Raw genomic sequence first — 9,368 nt, 5'->3', positions numbered from 1 at the left:
ATATGTGTATAGAATTTCTGTCTTCTTATCTTTCTGTAGTCCTAATGAACTTTTAGTCATAAACATCTAAAGAGTTGAAAGCTACAGGGAAAAACGTTTTTAAATATTGGAGAACTGCCAGCACAGAAATTCTTAAATGATAAAATTAATTAGATTACAAAAGGGTGGACAAAAGTAGGTTTACAGTTTACAGTTGTGAGTATGCGAAATATAGTTAATAAAGCTATTGTAATAATCCTAACCTGTGCGACTTCCTCCATAATGTAAGCCTACTTTTGCCCATCCCTATACATCTATTATAAATATTATATATTCAAATATTTAAAAGAAAGTAGGATCATGATGAGAGAAATTAAAAGTATAAGAAAAACTGAATATAATTCCTAGATATAGAAAACAATATTTGGCCCTTGCAGGGTACTTGCTTAGAGTGTTATTCCCATATGACAACATTTTAGATTTTAAAATGAGATAATTATTTTAAAAGGCATTGTGTAACTGAAATGTCAATAAAGCATTAGGTAGTCATGATAAATGGAATACTATAGCATAAGAAAATAACAACCTATGTTTTCTCACTCTGTTTTGAAAGACAAATTGACCCCAAAACTGTAGTGAACTATGGTCTTATGTCAAGAATTTGCCTGTGTCTAAGCAGGGACTTCTAGAGATGAAGATTTTAAGTATCTCTCGTCCTTTCTGTCTAATGTCGTGTGTAATGTCAGGGAAGGAGAGTGAATTTCACAAAGGCACCGAAGGCACATTCCCTTCAGGCCCTTGAAAACTACGGCCTAGAAAGTAACTTGCAAATAAAGCATAAAAGTACTGACTTGTAGGTGACTCAAAGTTTCCAGTAATTAAGAGAAGTCCCACTTAAAAAATAACAGATGGTTATAGTACTTTTTTTGCACATTTTATTGGTGTTACCTTTTTAGGAATGAATCCATTGGGTTGTATGTAATACTAATTATTATTATTTTTTATATTTTTTATTGATTTTTCACAGAGAGGAAGGAAGAGGGACAGAGAGCCAGAAACATCGATGAGAGAGAAACATAGATCAGCTGCCTCCTGCACACCCCCTACCGGGGATGTACCCGCAACCAAGGTACATGCCCTTGACTGGAATCGAACCTGGGACCTTTCAGTCCGCAGGCTGACACTCTATCCACTGAGCCAAACCAGTTTCAGCTAATTATTATTGTTGTTGTTGTTGTTATCACTGAAACTACCCTTTTGAGATGAGCACTAAGACCTATGCTTTCCAAGCTCTCCCTTGTCAGCTGTTGGAATCTGCAGTGGAGATACAACAGTTAGGAAAGGAAGCATAATGAGTCATTTCAGACAGATATCCGTGAGCTCCTACTAAAATATATTGCTGGTAGCTGTTTCAAGAAGCATATATCTCCTTTCATAAATATTTTCCAGATGTGTTCCTCTTGGTTGTAATCTAAAAATATGCCCATTTCCAAAAAGTGTCCACTGGGGTAACATCTTAACTAAAAATGATATACTACTACCAATTATGGAAGGCCTAAAACGTAAAACAGGCTCCATACGTGGTCTGTCACTATGACAACATCCCTCCAAAGTTAATATGATGGCCCTCCTTGCAGCAGAAAACAAATACTTAATCCATTCTGCATCTTGAATCTTATTACATTCTCTTCCCCTGTCTAACAAACTTGCTATTCATTCTGCAGCTTTGTCCTTGTTTCTCAATCAGCTTCATCTCCCCTGACTCAGAACTTTGGCACACCTTTGTGTTTCGGCGTCATGATTTTGTTTTGACTCACTCACAGACTCTCCTCATAGTTACCTGCCCTCTCCCCCACCCCCATGGTTCAGGCTAGCCCTTGGTTGCATTTTGCTAACCACAAGCGCCATATGTTTATTTAATAAACGGGAGGACCAGTCTAACAACCGTATCAGAAGCAGTCAAACCCCTCCTCCGTTCCATGCAGTTGGACATCTGCCTCACCCACCTGGGAAGTCTGGGGGCTTGTTCTCTGGGGAGAACATTTCTGGGCTGGGAGACACCTGGGCGCCACTGAGAGGCAGGAGGAACAGAATGGCAGCCACTGTTTCCTTCAGCGTTTGGGGAAAGCAGAGTAACTTTCTTGAACATAGAATTTCCTTCTTTAGAAAAAAACACATCTATTATATTTTCCGAGGTTATGTCAGGGTGAATTGACCAATTGAGCTTATTGGTCAAATAGTGGGATGGAGAGGGGAGAGATAAATTTTGCATCAGGAATAATGAAAATAGGTATCAATCAGGCAATGGACAGTTTATTTGATGATTCATCAACGTATTTAATCTTCATACCAACTGTAGGAAGTCGTTTTATTGAACCCATTTTATAGCTCTAGAAACCAAGACTCAGAGAACTAAAATTGGCCCCAAATCTCTCCGCAGGAAATGGCAGACAGACTGCTGCATCATATCAGAAAAAGCATGGTTTCAGGTATATCAGAGACCCAGGTAATCAAGCTCTTATCACTACGGAAGAGCTACACTTGTCAGCAAGTCTGTCCCCAAACACTCTGTGTGTCTGCTTAGCGGACCTCTGGGAAAGCAGCCTGATGAAGTCTTAGGGATACAGTCATGGCCGGGTCATGCCATAGGAACAGGATTTCCAATCATCGTTTTCTTGGACTTGGGCAAGAAAGGTTTCTGCCCTGGGGTTTGCCCCTCCTAAAGCCTCACATACCACACAATTCATGGGCACTTCAGTCCCTTTCCATCCATGCAGCACTCCGTGCTGACGTGTCAGAACCCGTAATCCTAAGCATGTGCTTTGGGGAGTAACACTTTTCATCCTCGAGGAAACACTACATCTCTTTTCCTATATTTTCTCAACACATGCTGGCCACCACTGAATGTCCTCACGGCTTGTGGGTTGTCACTGACACTGCTTCTGAGTGCAGGGAGGACTCTGAATGTGTCCTCGTAAGCACTGAGGAAACAGAAAAGGCAAATGAAACAATTTGTTAAATCCTTCCTCTCAGGTAAGTTATTGCATTTGCCTCTTACGTAATGAAGTGGTATTAAGCATCCATGCTCTTGCTTTCCTAGTCTACATTCATTGTTGCACAGGGTACCTCGCGAACATTTTGCAGTTTATATTACTCTTACATTTGTTAGTGAATATGAATATATCTACATATACATAAATATAGATGTAACATGAGTAAAGCATAATCTACATTTTTTAAAAGATGACTGGGTGGATATTAAATGCTAAAATTGCAAATAATTTTGCTTTTGTGAAAGTATTTAATAAAGTTGTATTAATTCTCCCCAAAGTAAATAATTAGATTCATTTATATAATTTACTTTAAATTTTATATTAATCATTATAATTTTGTTTTGTATTTTTATTTTTATGTATCTTTGAATATTTTAGAACATAACATTTTTGAAAACATATAAACAATTTTAATTTATATCTTTAAAGAAAATACAATCAAACTGAGTTTACTTTGAATATTATTGCATTTTATTTCTTTTTTAAAATATATTTTTTTATTGATTTCAAAGAGGAAGAAAGAGAGAAATGCCAATGATGAGAGAGAATTATTGATCAGATGCCTCCTGCATGCTCCTGTATGCCCCTGACCACCCAGCATGCCCCACACTGGGGATTGAGCCCTGTAACCAGAAACCAAACCGTGATCTCCCGGTTCATAGGTCAATGCTCAACCACTGAGCACTCAGGTTGGGCACATTTTATTTCTTAATCTTTTAGATTAGTGAGAATGCATTCATGTTGAGATCATACTAGAAATAGAAAATACAAAAGTAGAGTTCAAGAGGAAAACCTGAGAAGCATAAAGAAACAAAAATGTTCAGAGGCAGGTTGCTTAAGTTTTTAAAAACTGGAAACAATAAAAATGAGATTTATATTGAATGTGACTCACATAAAATTTTCAAACAGTACATTATAAATTCTTTATTAAATGTAGATTTATTTACTGATCAAAACAATGAAAGTGAACTGTTATTTTAAAAAAATACATTTTATTGACTTTTTACAGAGGGGAAGGGAAAGGTATAGAGAGTTAGAAACATCCATGAGAGAGAAACACTTCCTACTGGCTATGTGCCCGCAACCAAGTTATCGATACATGCCCTTGACTGGAATCGAACCTGGGACCCTTCAGTCCACAGGCCCACACTCTATCCACTGAGCCGAACCAGTTAGGGCTCATGTTATTTTTATCAGATCCACAACTTGAACAAATCAAATGAAATCCCAGAAATTTTATATAAATGGAGATTTAAGAAATTATTGTAAGAGATGGTGAAAATCACTTTATAAACTATAGAAATTTATAAGATGAAAATGAAATATTTCATAAATTTTTCTTTAATAATGTTTAAATTTTGTAAAATTTTTAATTCCCACATATGCAAGTTGCAAATTGTATTAATTTCATTTGCTATTCTTCATCTAATCAGTTTCTCCAAATTTAAATTTATTAAAAATAGTCTAAGAGCCCTAGCCAGTTTGGCTCAGTGGATAGAGTGTTACCCTGCAGACTAAAGGGTCCTGGGTTCAATTCAGGTCAAGGACATGTACCTTGGTTGCGGGCACATAACCAGTGGGAGGTGTGCAAGAGGCAGCTGAGTGGTGTATCTTTCTCATCAATGTTTCTAACTCTCTATCCTTCTCCCTTTCTCTCTGTAAAAAATCAATAAAATATATTAAAAAATAATAATTAAAAAATAAAATATAAAAATAGTCTAAGAACTACAGTGACTTGATTTGACATTACTGTAAATAGAATATAAATTATTAGAAAAATCTTAATTTTTAACAACATGATTAGCATTTTCTTTCCTGAAATGAAAACAAAATAAATAAATTGTATGGAATAATTATATAATAATCCATAAATTATGGACTCTTCACTTTATCACTTTATTACTCTCTCAAACATCACTAGCAATCACCAAGCATTCAAATTTGTGAAATAATAATAAAATTTCTGTTATATTTGACATATCATGTTTAACATATTTTTAATAATACTTATTGTTTTTTTAAAATTTATTGTTATCAAGATAGAGGATGAACATATTTTATTTAACTGCTTGGTAGCTTGATTATAATGTTTACATGTTTAGTAGTTGTTAAATCAACCAATTAACCTGACCACATATGGATTCATTAATTTAACCAAGGAATCCTGGAGAACTACCTGATAACCAACTTTACTACCACACAGGGATCATTTGAAAAGCAACAATGCAAGGCATTTAGCCTAAGAGATTCAGCCAGGGTTAAAGAAATCAGAAAAAAAGGAAGTGTGTAAGACAATCCCTAAATCACTGTTTCATGTCAAGAACCTTCATGAAACATTGAATAGAGTGGATACGTTGAGTAATTTTCACCCAAAAAAGGTTTGAGCAAATTATTTTTAGTTTCAATCAAATCTGGGGTGGCAATGAGTTGCTTATTTATATTTGTTATTATTTTCCCTAAAAAAAAAAATGAGTAGTGCTGGTACATGGAAGCAATTGCAATAAAGCATTTTAGATATGACTTAGTGGTATCATCTTCTCATTGAAAAATATCCCAATTTCATCCGATCTGTAATGGAAATAGATTATTTATTTAGTGCATATAATGGAAAAAAATTATGGCTGTCAGAAATGATAGCCTAGACTACCTTTATAAAGCATTTTCTTAAAGCTGTAAATCACCAGTGTTAGCACAATCTCGTAAATTTTCTCCTTATTCCTACTCCATTCTCCCTGTTTACATTCCCCCTCCTGTATTTCTTTTTCTTGTCCTCCTTATGTTTATACACACTGTCATTTTGAGTAATGCTCCTCATTAAAATTTTTAATTTTTTTTTTCATATTTTGAACCTATTAACCCTTGAAAATTTGGGGCCTTTGTGATGTAGTAATTTCTGTTTGGATTTACAGCATGTTAAGAAAAAAAAATACTTTTAGTTTGACATTTGAGAAAGTTTTTACCAGTATTAAAACATATGTGATCATCTTTATTAGGATTTTTTACTTTAGCATGAAAAATAGAAGCAAGAAAACAAAAATAGTAGCAATTGAGAGCACTGAGGTAAAATAGATCTGAATTTAATCTAAATTCAGATTAAATTTCTTTACCAGCTGTGTGACATTGAACAGCTGGCTTAACCTTCATGAGCCTGAATTTTCTCATCTGCCAAGAGGGTTTAATAATGTTCCTGTCTCATCGAGATGTGAGAATTAAACAAAATTATCTGTGTAAAGTGCTTAGAATTGTGTTAGACATTATTATTGATTCTGCCGTGACTACAATTATTGTTTATTACTTTTAACTGCCTCTGACCTTCTTTTATACAACAAAGTACCCACAATGGAAAATATAGATGGTAGGAAAGCATAAAATAGTCTTCTTTTCTAGCCTTTGCCATCCCTCTCTATTAATAGTTTATCATTTTTCCTGTCCAAAATTTAGTTTGGGAACCACCACATATACATTCTGAAACTACAAATAGATATTAGACTTCCTAGCTTATCTTGAACTTGTGTCACATAAGAATTTGTCTTGAATGTCTTTCTCTATACATACATATACATCATGCTTGTTTTTCTAATAACTGTGTCATGTTCTCTTGAACAAATGCTATAAGTCATATGACTGATCACCTTTAGTTGTGTTTGTCTTTCCACTTATGTCTGTAAGGAAAAGTCCTACCAGTAAAATTTCTAAATTAAAGTATGTGTTTTCAACTTTGGTATATTTTTGCCAAATTACCCTTCCTGAAAGTTTACACTAATCTACGTTAGCGGTATTTTGTGCATTTGGATATGGTCCTGAAAACATGTATATAAATAAATGGAAATAGATTTTTTAAATTAAATTAACTAGGTCTGTGATTTATGTTTTAGTACGGTCCATGACACTTCTGGATAATTTTTTTAAAATGTGGATTTTCATCTATCTGAAAATGTGCGGTCAAGAAAATGCACATGTTCACATATATTTAGAGGAAGCCCCTCTTGGGAGGCTAAACAATGGTCCCCAAAGATTCCAACATGATTTTATATTTTTATTTATTGATTTTAGAGAGGGAGAGAGAGAGAAAAAAAACCACAATGATTTGTTGTTCCACTTATTAATGCATTCATTGGTTGACTCTCTTATGTGTTCTGACTAGGGATTGAACTCAACGTTGGTATCAAGAGATCATGCTCTAACCAACTGAACTACCCCCAGTCAGGGCCTCATCCTTGATTTTAGCCCAGTGAGATTTGTCTCAGACTTCAGACCTCCAGAATCCCAGAATGAATTTGTGTTGTTATAAGCCACCAAATTTATGACAATTTGTTACAGCAGAAATAGGAAACTAATACATCATTTACGTAGCCCAAAATAGAATTCAATTATGTGCACACATGCCCTGTATTGTACTATATGAGAGCATAGCTTTAGAAAACAAACCAAAAAAAAATCAGTTCATACACAAAGCAGCAAAACTGACCTAGCTGCTCCATCTCTCCTGAGTGGGGACTAGAATAAAGAAAACTTTAAAAGACACAGCTAAGGTAAATAATGCATAACACTTGGGAAAATTGTAACTTTATTTTCCTATATTAAAAATGTGAAATATCCTCTGCCGGCAGGCTCAGTGGTTGAGTTTAGACCTATGAACCAGGAGGTCATGGTTCGATTCCCAGTCAAGGCACATGCCTGGGTTGTGGGCTCAATCCCCTGTGTGGGGCATGCAGGAGGCAGCCAATCAAGAATTCTCTCTCATCATTGATATTTCTATTTCTCTTTCCCTCTCCCTTTCCTCTCTGAAATCAATAAAAATATATTTTTTAGAAATGTGAAATATTCCCAAACATTTACAATTTTTATGAAGCCCTTTTCTGTAGTAGAAATTTTCTTTTGACGAATTACATTTCTCCATATGATGAATTGCATTTCTCCATAGATTGTATTTCCTCTCTTTTCTGACATTTTAACCACAGCTATATCTATGGATGCTGTTGTTATAGATTTATTTACTTAGCAATTCAAGTTTTTAAAGTCTGTGAAACAACAACCTTAGAAAGTGCCTTGCTTTTCCTTAGGATGTTGTCATAAAACTTTCTATCTCACAGTATATATGTTGTCACTTCTATATGATAATCTCTATAGCTCTAGAATGGTACCAGACAGCTTTTGAATTTATCAATTCAACTACTAAGATAAATCAATTGGAAAAAAAAATCCCATCAAATTTTAGATAGGAGTCTAATATTTAGACTGTAGCTATAACAATAACACACACACACACACACACACACACACACACACACTGAGTGGCCAGATTATTAAGATCTCTGAATGCATAATTATCTGACCCCTCAGTGTACTTATGTATAAGGGAAAGCTTCCAAATCTTAATATATCAAGAAACCAGGAGATAGTGGCCCCCAGACTCTGGCTAGTAAGTCCTCTTCTTCTTTCTAACTACCCACAATGCAGTTCTTATACATGGAAAAACCTTATTTTAAAATCCCAACTCTGTGGTCAGTCTACACTGAGTGGCCAGATTATTATGCATTCAGAGGTCATAATAATCTGGCCATTCAGAGGTCATAATAATCTGGCACTAGAGGCCTGGTGCACAGATTCATGGACTGGTGGGGTCCCTCCTTTGGCCTGGCCTGCAGGGATTGAGCCTAACCCAGCTCTCCGACATCCCTGAGGGGTCCCGGATTTTGAGAGGGTGGTTCTTGGTAGATGCACCCCAGAATCGGGCTCCCTCCTCTCTGGTCTGGGTGTATCACCTGAGAATGCGTTGAGTTTCTGCCCGCCGGTGGTCAGAGCGCATCATAGCTACAGGTCTGATGGCTGCTTAGGCTTTTATAGATATAGATTGAGATCACTATCAGCAAAAGTAAAGATATCGTTCATTTATTTGGAAAATATTTAAAGTAAACATTAAAGGATATGTAAATTGATTTATATTACAATATAACATGGTATAATAACTTTACAGCATACTTAGGAAAAGGTTATTATAAAAGGACGTAAAAGTATTACCTTTTTAAAAATATACAAAATACGCATCAAAATAGCAGATAGGATTCTACCAACTTAGGATTCTAGTGGGACATTAGAAAAGAAAAGAAAATGGATTTGATGCTTGGCCTTTGAGAAGTTTACGTATACTTTTAAGCAGTAAAAAACTAAAGTGAGTATTTGACATGTCTGATACACACTATTTTTAAGCTAAAATATGCAACCTAACTGCATTTTTAAGTGGTGTCATCAAATAGCTAATGATCATCACTTTAATGAGTAAAAAAGAAAACACAGATTATTTTTGTGATCAGGACAAAAAAATAAAGAAAAGGA

Source organism: Pipistrellus hanaki (genome assembly GCF_964339955.1).
Source record: "Pipistrellus hanaki genome assembly, chromosome: 7".
NCBI classification, from domain to species: domain Eukaryota; kingdom Metazoa; phylum Chordata; class Mammalia; order Chiroptera; family Vespertilionidae; genus Pipistrellus; species Pipistrellus hanaki.
The sequence above is the reverse complement of the archived record's forward strand: the minus strand, read 5'-3'. Positions refer to the sequence as shown.